This window comes from Balaenoptera physalus (genome assembly GCF_965194825.1).
Source record: "Balaenoptera physalus genome assembly, chromosome: 2".
Lineage (NCBI taxonomy): Eukaryota > Metazoa > Chordata > Mammalia > Artiodactyla > Balaenopteridae > Balaenoptera > Balaenoptera physalus.
In genome coordinates this window covers 161,885,808-161,902,033 of record NC_138883.1, presented here as the reverse complement: position 1 = coordinate 161,902,033, position 16,226 = coordinate 161,885,808, and positions in this window count along the sequence as shown.

Sequence of the window (16,226 nt, the reverse complement as noted above, 5' to 3'; positions counted from 1 at the left end):
CTAACCATAAAGGTGTGTTAGGGCCAGGCTACCTTCACATCTACAGAGTGTTCAGCTTGACCAAATTGCTTCTGGCCTGAGATGAGCATAAAATCGAACCCAGTCCCAGTGAGAAGCAAAATCATCAAAGACAAGGGTCAAATGTTACATAAATATCTTCTGGTGTGTTTATTGTCTTAAATTCTGCATATTTCGAGTAAAACAATTATGACACCTTATATTGTGCTTCTCTTTTATAATTGATTGATTACATTGGTTTTGAAAATGCCAGAGAATCCTGAGAATTAATTAGAATCTAGCTGGGCTTCATGTCTATTTTGCAAATGGACCACATGGACTATAAATTTAACTATATCCAGCAGCATTCATGTGCACAGTGAAATAAATACACACCCCACGTGTGTAGCAACAGTACTGTATTACCTAGCATCTTACCCTTAAAAGTTTCAATAATTAGGAATAAAGAAAACATTTATAGGAGCTTTTAAAATTCAGTTGTACTTAAGAAATTAAAATTATCACTGAAATGTTTCACACACATATTGAATGCCTACTCCATATTATACTTAAGACCATGTTAACAATCTTGTATGCCTAGCCTCACACAAGTTTAGTCTAATAGGAGAATTGGATCAGTATTCACCAAATAATTATTGTCCACCTATTTTATACCAAGCACTGCACTGCAGGCTGGAGAGTAAGTTCCTCCTTCAAGAGGTGCCCAGTCTGGAAAAAGTTTCAGACGTGAACGGTCAGCCACTAGAGTAGCATAGGCGCTACACATCAGGAATGGTGGTGGTACCCAGAGGAAGTGCTCACTCCTGGAAGAGAGGAAAGAGAAGGAGGTGGAAGCAGGCCATCTAGAGCGAAGCTGTCCAAGAGAAACATCAAGAGAGCCACAATTGTAACTTTAAGTCTTCTAGTAGCCAGCCACAGATGAAGTTAATTTTAATAATATATTTTATTCAAGCCAGTATACCCTATTATCATTTCAACATATAATCAACTTTTTAAAAATACTAATGAATATTTTCCTTGCAGGACATTTGGTCCTGTCCAAAACATCCATGAGCATATTTGGTCCATGCCAAATGGTTTTGGAAAGGACCAAATATCAAGGACCTTTTGGCATGGACCAAATGTCTCCATGGATGTTTTGGACAGGACCAAAAATGACCAAATATCGAGAACCTTTTGGCATAGACCGAATGTCTTATGGAAGTTTTGGACAGAACCAAGTGTCTACTAACCAACATTTTTCATACATTTTTTTTGCCTACTAATTCTTCATGACCGCATGTGTAGTTTATACGAACAGCACGTCTCACTCTGAACCTGCCCTCCATATGCATTCACTCATGCATTCACTCGTTCAGCAAACACTGAATAACCAGCACGTGTCCGACCTTGTGAGAGCTCAGTGACTACATGTGGCTCTTGGCTGCCATATTGGACGGCGCAGCTCTGGAGGATGGGACTGCCAATGGCTGGAAGCCACATGCACTGTCAAGAAACTTACTCACAAGTGGATTGAGCTCTCTGAGGGCAGAGGTGGTGTAACTCACAGCACTTCCCCAGAATTGTTCTCCCAAGGCTGGACGCACGCTAGTTACTCAGTAAGTGTTTGATGAATGAGTGAATAAATACAGAGGGATGGGGGAAAGATGGTTTCTTGACATAGATATGAATCTTGTAATAGTATAGCTGTGCTTAGGATAAAAGGCAAAGATTGAGAAAAATAAGAACAGCACTTAGGCTCCACAGAGCTTCTCTGTTGTGCAACATTAAACATAAGTCTAAAAACAGTGGTTTTTCTATTGAAGCTTGAGTTCATATAAATTGTATGGGTGAGAATAACAGCCAATGAAAGAAAAGGAAAAAAAAAGAGGAAAGGAAAAGAGAGAGGAGGAGCCTTAATAATCCCCCCAACCTACTGAAAACTGTCATCAGTCATGAAAAGTACTCAGAACGACCTGGTTCAAAACAGAAGAAAATTGCACAAGACAGGGTGGGCCCATCTCCTTTCCCCTTGCATCCGACGCTGTGCCTTCACTTTCAAGGCTGGTGAGATCCATAAGGCACCTGACTCACCAGCTTGTGATTTCAGATGGGGTGGTATTGACTTTCATGTCCCAACCATGAGCATCCAAGTCCTCACCTTCAAAATATTCCAGATCACCCTCAACCGGTCCATCAGCTACAGTCACCAAAGTATCCACCACATTCTTGCTGTCCTGTTCCGGTCCCTAGCAATGCCTGGAAGCTGTGTCAGCACTGTCCTGCTTGGAAAAGCTGGAGTCCAGGCTGAGATCACCACTTCAGTATGCTCCCGTGTCACCCAACCTCAGAGTGCAGGGAGAGGCCCGGGTTCCTTGCAGAAAGCCATCACCTGCATCCTTCCATCCATCCGTCCAACATCATGATCCACCCGGCAGAGCCCGGGTCCCTAGTCAAATGCCTCTCTCCTTCTTAGGCTCCAAAGCCTAAGAATGAGGGAACTTGTCGATCAAGTCCTCGAAGGCCAGCCCAGCAGGGCACACAGCAGAGTGAAGACAGCACAGTTGGTGATGTTAAAACCCAACTATTGGAGACAAATCTGCAGGAGGGTCAAGCAAAGCAGTCTGAGCCGCTTACTTCCTAGTGGCCAACTGACCCAAGGCAGATCGGAGCGGCCGGTGGTGTGGAGAGGTGTTTCCACCTGAGGTTCTTTCAGATGAATCTTTGAGGGCAAAGTTCAGGGTCAAGTTCTCCAGCGAGGCCTAGAGTGCTGTCCTTCTATGTTGGGGGAAACCAGAGACGTAGGTAGTGAAATGCCTAGTCTGAATCAGGATTCGCAGCTGGGTAGACCATTCTGCCTTCTCTCTAAGGTGGGCCTGGTTCTACTAGAGGCATAAAGTACTTGGGTCATTTTTTGTGACCCAAGTTTCTAAAAAAAACTTTGAGAAAATGAAGTGGGAATGGGAGCAGATCAAGATAATGATTTTAATCATTTCTTAAGGAGAGAAATTCTCCTCACCCCGAGGACACTTAACCTTTGATGATTAAAAGGAAAAGGATGAAATGAATTCACATAAAGCTTCACACCAAGGCTTAGATAAATCTAGCTCTAAAGGACTTCTGGTCAGGGGATATGAATCAGCTTTTAAAGACTTTTTAGCAAATGCGGCTGAGCAGTTTCATTCAGTAAAGAGAAAAAATGCACTGTGGTTGATAATTGGAACAATACACTTTTTCTCGACCTTGTCAAGATTAAATGCCTGAAATTCTCAAATCCTGAAACAATAAGGCTGCCTGACGGAGAAGCTTTAACCGCATCACTGTTTTGGAATTAAACAACCATGTGGGGACTTCTCAGAGGGCCTCTGGGTGGTGGTTACCAGCCTGAGACCCACCCAGGGGCCCCCAACCCCATCCAGCTGAGGGAGGGACGTCCTCCTCCCTCAGAGCCAGACCTGCTCGTGTCAGAAGGAGGTGAGTGGCAGTGAGGCTGCTCTTTGATGAAAGCCAGTGCCCAGGCCCCGGCGTTCTGTGCAGTAATTCAGGTGCGCTGGACCAGCGTGCACCTGGCCCTGCCGCTCCTCTGTCCCTGATGTTAGAGGGCTGACTCATCCTCCCCTCCTCTGTCAAGTTACTCTGTTAAGCTAGGGGTTCAATTTCAAAAGCTCGCTCTGTGCTGTGGAATGTCATCTGCTCAGCCCCTCAGCAGGGGCTACACACTTGTTCCAGATGGGGAGGTTCCCCCCGGGTGAACACGATGCAGTGGGTCCCATCCTGGACCCAGAACCCACAGAAGGAAGTAGTCTCTGTGCTGACAAAACAACATCGTATGTGCCTGCCTCTCCCAGCCCTTCTCTCAAGTTTGTGACCTTGGGAGCCAGGCCCTGTCGTTTCCCTGTTTGGAGCCCCGCGATGCCCTCCATTTCACGCACAGGCAAAACAAAAGCCCTGACAGTGATTTCCAAGGTCTCCATGACCACCCAGCATCCCCAAACCTCTTCTACCCCTTCCCTGTCCACTCTGCCCCATGGGCCTTGCCGATCCTTAACCCAGCTGAGACCTCCCTTCCTCGGGGCCTTCACACCTGCTGTTCCCTCAGCTACAACGCCCTTCACCCCAGGATCTGCTTGGATTCCTCCCTCACAACCTAAGGGCCTCTGCCCATTGTCACTGTTGCATTTCCTGACCCCCGACATGGAATAACAATAGCTCTCCCCTGTCCCTCTCTGTCCCCCCGCCTTTTTTTTCTCCATCTGACACATTACACAGTTACCTGTTTATTAACTCACTGCCTGTCTCTTCCAAAGGAATGTAATCTTCATTCAGGCAGAAACTCTTCATGTCCGCAGTAGTGCTCAGTCCATACAGATGCTCAGTATGGTTTGTTAAATACCTCTCAGTCACTGATGACCAGCAAGACACTTGTCACCTGGTGGCTCTGTGGCATCATCTTCACTTCAGAGTTCAACCTTGTGAGGTAGATGTCATGATGGTTCCTAAGTTACTGTTATTTTGAAAAGAGTAGATGCTGACTGTGTGCTGGGTACCACAGGCGGGTACACCAGCTGAGTGGGTCTGGCTCTCCCTGGCAGAGCAGGTGCGTCCTTGTGAAAGCACAGCTGTCCGCTGAGCCACAGGCCAAAGCTGACCAACCACCTGTTTGTGTGGCCTGTGACCTAAGAATGGTTCTTTCATTTTTCAGTGCTTGAGAAAAAAAAGATCAATACAAGAATAATATTTTGTAACGTGAAAATTAAATGAAGTTCAAATTTCAGTGCCCATAAGTAAAGATTTATTGGAACTCAGGCACGCTCACTCACTGCATATTATCTATGGCTTTTGTGCTCCATCAGCAGAGGTGAGCCATTGCAACAGAGACCATATGGCCCAGAAAATCTTAAATATTTACTATCTGGCTACTTACAGGAGAAGTTTGCTGACTGTGGTTTAAAGCAATGCACGGTGATCAGAAGATGGGAGACAGTGTAGAATAGAAAGAACGCTTGGCTGGAAGCAAGAGATAGGACTTCTCCTTCCACGTTTGCCTCTCGTTCTTCTGGGACCTTGACAAGCTAATCTCTCAGAGCGTCTATGTTCTAATCTATTGTGGCAGATGCACTATGAGGCAACCCCAGTGAATTACACCCTGTATAATCCCTTCCCCATGCATGGGGGCAGAACCTGTGACTTGCTTCTGATCAACAGAATACGGCAAACCTGATGGGATGCCACTCCGATGATGACATTCCATCCTGTAAGACTCCACCCAGCACACTCAAGGGGGATTGTCCTGCTGCCCATGCTGTGAACGGCCCACGGAGAGGGCCATCTGGCCGGGAGCTGGGGGTGCCCTCAGAGCCAAGGTCTCCATCATACAGCCACTGGGAATTGAATTCTGCCAACAACAAATGAGCTTGGGGACTTCCCTGGTGGTCCAGTGGTAAAGAATCCGCCTTCCAATGCAGGGGACGCGGGTTCAATCCCTAGTTGGGGAACAAAGATCCCACATGCCATGGGGCAACTAAGCCTGCGTGCCACAACTACAGAGCCCACACGGTCTGGAGCCACAGCTAGAGAGAGCAAACCTGCACACCACAACTAGAGAGAAGCCAGCACGGTGCAACAAAAGATCCCGCATGCCGCAACTAAGACCCAGTGCAGCCAAAAAGATAAAGAAAATAAACAAATTTTTTTTAAAATGAGCTTGGAAGCAGTTTCTTCCCTAATTGAGCCTCCAGATGAGACCATAGCCCTGCTGACACCTTGAAAGCAGCCTGTGAGAGCTTGAGCAGAGGACCCAGCTCAGCCATGACCAGACCCCTGACCCACAGAAACTGTGAGTTAATAAATATGTGTTGTTTTAAGCCACTAAGCTTGCAACAATTTGTCACCTAACAATAGAAAACTAATACATCTACACAAGAAGGTCTTTGAATTTTATTTTAAATTACCTTGAAATTCTAAGTTTCTCCTTAAGAGCTTAGCCTGATGCTAAGAATCACCTAGGATGCTGAGTAATGTACAGGTTCCCATGGCTTTTCCTTTGACATTCTTGCTTTGGACATGCTACGGGCTGTTACAATGTGTGTGTGTGTGTGTGTGTGTGCGTGTGTGTGTGCGCACGCACACACGCACGCGCATGCACACATGCATGCACAGCCTCCTTTTGCTGCCCTGGGTCTCTGCTCAGCCCAGAGATAGCATGGAGACATTCCTGCCTGCATCCTAAGGGTAGCTCCCATGTAACTCAGGAAGGGGGTCCCACCGAGCAGGAGCAGGAGGCGAGACGACACAAGGCTTTGGGCGAAGCAGTGGTGAGCAGACAGTCCTTGTGGAAGTGGAGGATTCTTCGAAGTGAGTGGCTAGAGATAAAGGGTGAAAGGTGTGTTGGGGGACCCAGTAATGGATGGCCTTTTATGCTAAAACCTCTCTTTTATTCAGTGGTCAGTGAGGAGTTTTTGAACGATCTGGAGTACCAGTGTGGGTTGCAGAAAGGAGTCAGATCAGCTGGGATGGCCCCCCTGCCTCAGCATTCTAGCAAAATGGTAACAAGCGGTGATTCCGGGGGGCAGTGCCCTCCCTTGCAGTTAGGACTTAGGATAACACCTCACCCTGAGTGGACAGCATCTCCCTGGGCAGCTGCCTGGGCCTGGGCTCCCTCTGCTGCCCTCCCAGGCACGAGCACTCAATGACTTGTGGTCACTGCCTCTGGAGTGTCTCCACCGCACCCCTGCAGCTCACCCCTGCTGCCCTCCCCTAAAACTGCCCAGAGTCCGATAAGTGGGGATGTGTAGGCTGAAGCAGATAGTTTTCCCCAGGGCCTGCACCCTCTCCTCTTTCTCAGCATGACTGGGTCACAGCCCAGGGTCCTGATGCCTCCCTTGGCCATCTCCCTCCCTCTCCTGACACCCAGCTTCCCTTCTCCCACTTCTGACACCCAGATTTCATGTGCTCCAGAGATGTCCTTTTGTGAAAAATTTATTCATTCACTCATTCAACTTTTATTGGGAAATTAGTATTTTGCCAAGCACTGTGCTAAATGATGGTGATAAAAGGTAAGAAGTAATCTCGACCCTCAAGGATGTCCTTCTTCTTGAGAGGGAGAGAGCCGGAGATTGATGATATAAACAGGCCATTACAACACAGTGTATAGTTTGCCATGGGAACACAAAGGCTGAAGCCTCAGTGGCCAGAGGTGGTCAGACAAAGCTTCCAGGAAAAGGTAATTTTTAAAATGGATGATCGGGAGTGAGTGAGCCACACAGGAAATTAAATGTCTGAACCAAGGGGGGAGGTCCAATCCATGCAAATGGATTATGGACAGATCTGAGTTCCTTTAGGAGAGAAACGAAAAGACTTTAAAATAACCAAGTATGGAAAAAAATGAGATGGAGAAATCAAAGAAAACTGAAATCTGAGACTGTGATCCTGGAAAAATGATGGAGTCATTGATAGGCATGGAATTCAGCAAGAGTATCAGTTTGAAGGTGGGGGAAAGTGAGGGGTTAAACACATAGAGATTCCAGTGTTTAGAGAGGAAAATGGAATATAGTTCGGAAAAGTACTGTCAATGCAGGCTGCGTCAACATGGCTTTATTGTGTCATGTCCACCAGGGGACCACGTGCCCTCCATGGGGAATGGGCTGGGAGAATGCTTCCTGACAACTAAATATCCTTCCATGGCAGCACTTGTTGTTATGAAATGGGAGGAATCTGGGACCTACAGCCAGAAGACTTGAATTTCAGCCTTCTCATCACTAGCAGTGTTGTTGGTCAAGCGAAGTAACCAACCATTATGACTGTTTCTGTTTCTACATCTGCACAATGTGAATAATTCAAATACACATCTCCAGGGTTGCTGTAACAATCAAATGAGATCATTAAAATGAAAATATTTTGGAAAATGGAGTGCCGTCTACAAATGTTAGCTATGACGACTGGTATTTTGTTTTTCAGCTTGCTCTCTTTCTCGCCATATTTTTTTTTTACTCATGGAGATGATTTTTTCCTCCTAATATTTTAGATGGGCACACTCATCATCATGGCTTTTCTGATTACAAAAGTCACCACGCTCTGCTTCCATAATTCAAACATAGTGGAAATAGATAAGAGAAAAAGAGAACAACTTCCTGTCCCCACCCCCTAGAGATAACCAGGGCTGGTGTGTCCACTTCCCGGACATCTTGTTTATGAAACCGGTCTTTCCATGAAGCACAACAAAGGGGTGTGAGAAAAACGTCACTGTATTTTTGTTTCCCTCTAGCCCTTTAAAGTTGATTCAGTGGGGAAATCTTCCCCTGCCACTGGCTAAACACTTGACAGGCCCCTCAATTTTCTTGTTCAGTTTTTAGGAACTAGACTATTGTGCAATCACAAAACACAGTACCAAATCAGAAACTAGGTATCCAGTCCAAGATTTTATTCATCAATTCAGGCTTCGTTAGAAGGAGAGACTTCCTTTCCTGCAAGTGATGATCTGGTTTTCTTACTTTTCTCCTCTTCCCTGCTTGCTGGCTTGGTCAAGTCAAGTGTGGGGAAGACAGGTGAGGAGAGACTCGGACCTCCTTACTCAGCTGCTGGCTGCCAGTCTGGGCAGACAAATGCTTCGAGCTGACATGTCCTTTCCAGGGTGTTTTGGGGCCATCTTGGGGGTCCCCTGCTAGGCCCCCAGGCCTGGGGGATGCTTCTTCTTCAACTGGATCCTACCCAGTTCAGGCCTCGGGTCTCAGGATCCACCCCTCACTCAGACTCTCTCTGATGGAGGCCCTGGCCCTCCCCAGCCCTCTTTCTGGACTTAGATAGACTTTAAGTGGCTGCAGACTGGCTCTCTCTCCCTCTTGGCCCAGGATCTAGAAGAAATAGTCATGCATTCCGTGTCCCTACACACGGATCCGTAGGAGCGTGGCTACTTCTCAAACGCAGCCAGCCGCTCTCTGCCCTGCCACAAGCCACTTTTGCTTTGTCAGGCGTGAATCAGGCACCAATCCGTGGGGCTCCCCAACTCCGAGAGACACAAACCCAGCTCTACAAGTGTCTGTAGAATCCCATCCTCTCTGGGCTCCAGATGAAGGGCCAAGCACTTCCTGGCTCCTGGCCCTCGGTAGCAGAACTCTTCAAATACATTTCCTCCCAATGTATCTCCACTTGCTTATATTCTCAAAATGTGCAACAGGATTCAAGGGTCCCAGAACCAGTTTTCAGTATTTACTTTGAAGATTCCTCCAGGGTGACCTGTGTCGCACTGTGTCACACTCCACGTGGTATCTGACATCTATCCTACCGTGTCAATTCTATTGAATCTTCAATTTTAACATCCAGTTCCATGAACTAATATATGTGTCAATACAAATATTTTAACAAAATGTTCTATTATGGATACAGTTCTGCAAATTTTTGTTCACTTAATATATCTCAGGCAGATTTTCGTGTCAGTACAAGTAGATTATTCTCATTAACCTAGATTATTATAGTGTACAGACGTAAAGGGATTCCACTGTGGTTTAAGACAGTACTCTGGAAGAGGATGGTCATCTAACCTCGGTGCAGGCCTTGGCAAAGCAGTGGGGGTGGTGGTTCGGGGCCTGAGCTGGGTGGCAGTGATTCGGTAGGTGACGTGGTAGAGAGGAAGATTGGAGAGAGCATGACGGCTTTCCCTGAAGGGCTGTAATTTGAGCAGCTGCTGCACAGAGCTACGCCTTGGTCCCTGGGGTGTGCTGAGAATTTAAATTATGGGATGGGGACTAAAGGTGCAATCCTCCTACCTTTTCTCAGGGCCTAAATCCATCTCCTTGTTGTTTAATGGTCCAAATGCCTCTTGGAGAAGCACTTTTACGCTCCAGGCCCTTCCAGGCCCTTCCAGGCTTTCTCTCTTTCCTCCCATTGCTTGGGGTTGGGGGAAAGAGTGGTTGGGTGGGAAATGTTAGTAACTGCGGTTAATTGAATTGGGGTTGAAGCAGGAGGGAGGATGTTATTCTAGAGAAATATGGAACATCAAGAGACCTGAATGGGATGAAGTGGGAAAGGAAGTTAAGAGCAAATACTTCAAATCCTAATTCTTTTCACTCTTTCCTCCTCTCCCTCCACCCCACCACTTCAAATCAGGATGGGCAAATCAGGATGTTTTTATCTTAGCTCCAGAATTACATAGCTTAGAGAAACAACCACCAAAACAGGCCACTAATGGAGCTCCAGGCACAACCACTATGATGTCTCGTTCTGCTCAATGGCCACGTCTCCATGGCCGTCCAGGTCACCGAGGTCCTAAGTCATTAACGATCTGACCGTCTGAGGTGGTAAACATCCGGTGCAGATGTGCACGGAGCGAAACTGCAATCTCATGACACAGGTGGGTTTTCATGGAAACGATGTTGGACGGCCACCCCCGTCACAGCCAGCGCCGTGGACCAGGGAAGGTCCACTCAGGTTACAGTGCTGAAGACAGAAGAAAGCCCACAAGGGTGATGAGGATAGGGCTTCAGAAAGAATTGGTTTGAACATCAAAGGATTAAGAAGGGCCCTTGGAAAACTGACGAAGCTAGGGGATATTTTGTAAAAACAGTTCTTTTCACTCCCCCTGCAGTGGAAGCACGGAGTCCTAACCACTGGACTGCCAGGGAAGTCCTTAAATTTTTAAAAATTTAGAGTTTTTCACGTTATCTACTTTCATTTTTCTAGTTAAATCCCAATCAAAAAATTTTTTTTTAATTTAATTAATATGAAATCTCATTCCCTATTGGAAGTGGATTCTGTTTAAGTAGCTTTTTATGCTCAGATAATGAGGGCCCTTCTATGGCATACATACACAACGAAAAGCAGATTTTCAAAGTTTAGCAATCGATCGACCATTCCCCAGGTTGATGTTAAAAATGGAAGAAAGGCTTTTCCAATCAAGGGTCTGATCCAATAAAGTTCTCATTCCCTGGAGCTCTTCATGACCTAGATAGGAGGAAACTCAGTAAGAGTCTGAGCTTTCCACAAACACTTGCCATCAACCAGACAGCAGTTCCACTATTGAACACATTTTCTGCATACCAAGTTCTTAGAGAATTATAAAGGAAATATAAAGCAGTGAAAAACACAATTCTTGATCTCCAGAAGACTGCAGTACAAACACACACATTTATTTATGAACTCGAAATAAGAAGCCTTTGGAAAATATAAATAATCTTAAACACAGCTTGCTAGAACTTGTCCTGAACAGGTCATATTTATTCCCACGGGACTTTTTGTTTTCAGGCAATGGCTGGTATGTGAAAATAGTTCTTGCATTAACAGTGGTAACCATTTCGGTCCTGGGAGAGAAAACGTAACCATTTCAAATGGTTCACTTAATATATCTAAACAAACCATGAGACAGGTTCCCAGCATCTTGGCAATCATCATACATCTTGTTCTGTGGTAGCAGCACCTCAGGGCCTGTGGGGTTTGGGGAAGCACAAGGGTGGAGAGCCGTGGGGAGGGGGGCTTGCAAAACCCAGATCTGAGCATCATTGGGCAATCAGAGCACCTGGGCACTAACAAGTCTGGATTTGGTTCCTAGATCTGTCACCTGTTCATCACCTGTCACCTATTCATCACAAGCCAATGAAACTCTCTGAGACTCAACTTCTTCGCTTGTAAACATTTCTAAAAATATATAAATTTTTCATCTGGGTGTTGTCAGAATGATAAAGTAAAGAAAGCGGCAGAGTCTCTAACTTATAGAAGGTGCATGATAAAAACAGTTCTTACCTCACCATTGTCATTATCGTTATTAATATTTATTTTATAGTCCAGAGTTAGGGGGAATGCCTTTGATTTTTTTCAAAATAAATTTTTAGTAACACTCTTGTTGACAATAATCCAAATTCTATGTTCCTTATCTCCTCTTGTCTTGAGAACTTTAGTCCCCAAAATTTTCATCAGTATTTCCCCCTGTATTAAATCATTCCCATTAGCACACAAACAAGTTCCAGAATCTCACACCTGGAACAAAAAACAAAAACCCCAGCATCTTCCTTTGTCCCCCCCATCTCCCTCCAGAAAGTGCTCCCATTTCTCTGCTGCTCTTTATTTTATTTTTTTTAAACTTTATTTTTTATTTTCTACTTTATTTATTTATTTAGGTTGCGCCAGGTCTTAGCTGTGGCACGCGAGCTTTTAGTTGCGGCATGCATGTGGGATCTAGTTCCCTGACCAGGGATCGAACCCGCAGCCTCTGCATTGGGAGAGCGGAGTCTGAACCGCTGCGCCACCGGGGAAGTCACTCTCTGTGGCTCTTCAGAGCAAGACTTTGTGAAGGCCTGGTTTCGTACAGCCACCCTCACCCTCACTCCCATTTTCCCTTAAACCTTCTTGAATCATATTCCTGTCTCCACAATTCCACTGAGATCCCTCTGGTCAAGGTCACACACACCTTCTTTGTTTCCCCATCCAATGGTCTTTTCGTACTTGACCCTTCAGCAACACGTGGCACTGTTCCTCCCTCTGGAAGCACGTCTCCCAGGGAGCTTCCATGATATCACACACTTGGGTCTTCCTCCTGCCTTTCTGGTTGCCCTTTTCCCGTGACCTTGCCCCGATATCTCAGGCCTGACGCATCACTGAACTGTGGAGCACAGCAAGGATCAGCCACACTAGCTCCTCCATCTCCGCTGGCTGCCTAGGCAATCCCCTTCGGTCCACGGGCTTAAATAGCATTCACGACCTTGACTCTGAGGGAGAGAGAGGTGGATGGATAGAGGGAGGGGCATAGTTATCCAGCCCGCACCTCTCCCCTGACTCCCAGACTCCTGTTCCCATCTGCTCACAAGATATTACCTCCCAGATGCAGAAAAGCATCTGAAATCTAAAAAGTACCTGGATGCCCACCCCACTCTCATCCCCAATCTGCTCCTCCTCCAGGATTCTGATTCTCAGTAAGTGGCACCACCCTCCGCCCGGTGCTCCAGCCACGAACCTGAAAATCACCCAGAGTCCTCCCTCCCCTCCCCTCCCCTCGCACAACTACCCTGAACCTGCCCAGTTCTCTCCAGATTCTTTGCAAGCCCTACCATCGCGTGCTGGGGCTACTGCAGCTTCCTAGTCAATCTCCCTGTTTTCACTCTCGCCCTCCCCACGCCACACCCACCTAGTCCCCACACAGGAGCCAGGTGATCTTTCCAAAAATATGAGTCAGATTGTGCCGCTCCTCTTTTTAAAACCCTTATATGACTTTCCACCGTCCTTAGAATAAAAGCCTCACTTGATGCAGGAGACTCTGTAACATCTGGTCCCTGCCTCCCCCCTCCCTGCCTGTATTCCCTCCCACCTGCCCTGCTCCAGCCGCACTGGAGGGGCCTCCCTTCTGCTCCTCTGTTCTTCCCTGGGCCTCCGCAACGTCTAATTCCTCCATCTGGAATGCTCTTCCCAACGATGTTCACGTGTCTGCTTCTTGTCACCAGGTTTCAGCTTGAATGCAGCTCCTCAGACAGCGCTTCCCTGACTGTCCAACCAAAGGAACCCCCTTCATGCTCCATCCCAGAGCCTGTGTTAAGAATTTGCATCACACATACATATCACCGTCTGTTATTTTCTTGCTTGTTGTCTCCTCTTACAAGCATGGGGGCCTCCTGGGCGATGCCCTGACCACCATCTTTGCTGTCCATTACAGAGTCGGCATTCCTAAGTAAGTATTTGTTGAATGAAGGCATCATCTAACAGTCAGTTGTCAAATACCTGCGTAAGGAGACACTCTGTGTGCATTATCAGTGGTAGGATTTAATCCTGTACTTTCTTCTGGGAAGTGGAAGAGCGGATATTGGTGGCGACATTTGCTTTTCATGTTAAGGGAAAATACTCTAAAAAATGCAAAGCAATTTTAGTATCAGATATTCCTCTCCCTCCCCTCCTCAGAATTTATACAATATTTCAAGACAAATTTTTAAAAACACAAATAACATGAACAACACAGGGGTTTACTGCTTTGGATGATCCTTGATAGTGCTTCCATGAACGGCCTTCTCTGGGGGTGGTCTGTACTGTCCTACTGCATGCACTTAACAAGCAGCACTGTGTTCCAGGAGCTTACCTATGAGAAGGCGAAGATGAACGTGGTTCTGCCTGCCCTGCAAGAGCTCACAGTCTAGGGAGCAGAGAGACACAAAGACTGGTTTCCAATCAAAGGTGGAACCAGGTGCAGGATGCCTGACGTCCCAGCAGGGACACCCAGTCCTGGCTTCAAGAAGGGATGCCCGTAGGGGGACCAGCAAGGCCACTGCAGGCATGAGCTGGGCAAGGCGGGGTGGGGGGCTGCCAAGCAGGAGGACAGCGGGGGCAATGGGAACGCTTGAGATTAAAGTGCACAGCAGGTGCGCCCAAGGAACTCTGCAAATACCAGACAACAGCTCAAACTACTTGTGTTAGTTTGCTCGGGCTGCCATAACCCAAGTACCACGGGCTGGATAGCTTAAACAGAAGAAATTTATATTCTCACAGCTCTGGAAGCCAGAATTCTGAGGTCAAGGTGTGGGCAGGGTTGGTTTCTTTTGAGGCTTCCCTCTCTGGCTTGCCGACGGCCATCTTCTCCCTGTGTCTTCACGTGGTCTTCCCTCTGTGTGCGTCTGAGTCTCAGTCTCTTCTTCTTATGAGGATACCAGTCACACTGGACTAGGGCCCACCCATAAACTACCCCTTTAGAGACCCTATCTCCACAAGAACCTACTGTAGCACAGGGATCAATGCTCAATATTTTGTAATAACCTGAAAGGGAAAAGAATCTGAAAAAGAACATTTTAAGTATATATTTATGGATTCAGATATATATGTATCTGAATCACTGTGCTGTACATCTGAAACTAACATGACACTGTAAATCAACTAGACTTCAATTAAAAAAAAAAGACCCTATCTCCAAATATAGCCACATTCTGAGGTCTGGGGCCTTAGGACTTCAACATATAAATTTTGGGGAAACACAATTCAGCCCATAGTATTAGAGAACAAAGAAGGAAATTTTATTATAAAGACATCAGGATATCACAAGACAAGGATGCAATGGATCATGTGAAAGTCTCTGTCTCCCTCCCTCTCTCTCTTTCTTCCATCTCTGCTTCTCTCTCTTTTATGCAATTGTACAGAGTTTAAAGAATAATAATAATAACCGTCCATGTAATTGTCCCCTAAGAAATAGATCCTTCTTAGAAACACTGTTTCTAGTAAGCCCCTTCTCAATGGCTTCCCTTCCTCCTTCTGAATTTCATGTCAACTCCCCGCCTTTCTCCTTTGTTTCACCCAAGAAGTACATATCCCTAGGCAATATCTTTAGTTTTGCCTATCTTATTCTTCATAGAAATGAAATTGCATGGTGTCTAGTATATGACATGCTTTCCTCAGTGAACATTGTATTATTGGATTCAGGTACATTGACGCATGATGCTGTGGTCTGTTTTCTGTTGTGTAATTTAGATGACCATTGTATGACTATATTATCATCCAGCCACCCTACCAGTTATGACTGCTTGGTTGTCCCCAGTGTTCTGCTGTTAGGAACGAGGTTGCTGAGGACTTCTTGTACAACCGTCCTGGTACACATGTGCTAGAAATAGTATATATATACCTAGGATATATTTCTTAGCAGTAGAGCTTCCTGGTTGTAGGTTCTGCACATGTGGGATTCACTTGTCACTGCCAAATTAGTTTCCAAAGTGGAAATTTCCATTTCTCCATAGTCTCTCCAGCACTTAGTACTGTTAGACTTTTTAATTTCGGGCTGAGTGTAAAGAGTGTGAAATAGTGCCTAATTGGTGCCTTTAATTTTCCTTGCCTTGTTTGGTAAATGAGATTGTGTACATTTTCTTATATTTATGGACCAACCACTCACGTTTCCTTTTCTATGAAGTACCTTTTCATGACTTTGCCCATTTCCCTATTGGGTTGTTTGTTTTTTTGTATCTACTTGTTTTGTTAATTTGTATATTTTGTATATTGATCCTTTTTCAATGGTATGTATTGAAAATGTTCTCTCCCAGTTTTTTTTTTTTACTCTCATAAGTTGTCTTACAATGAGCAAACATTTTTATTTTTAATACATTTGAATTTATCTTCATTTTCCTTCATAGTTCATGCTTTTTGCATCTTATTTTAAAAATCTATACCTACTCCAAGCTTATAAATACATTTTCCTAATTGTCTTCTAAATTTTTTCATAGTTTTTGCCTTTTGATTTTGTCTTTAGGTCATGTAGAATGAATTATTTATTTATTTATTTATTT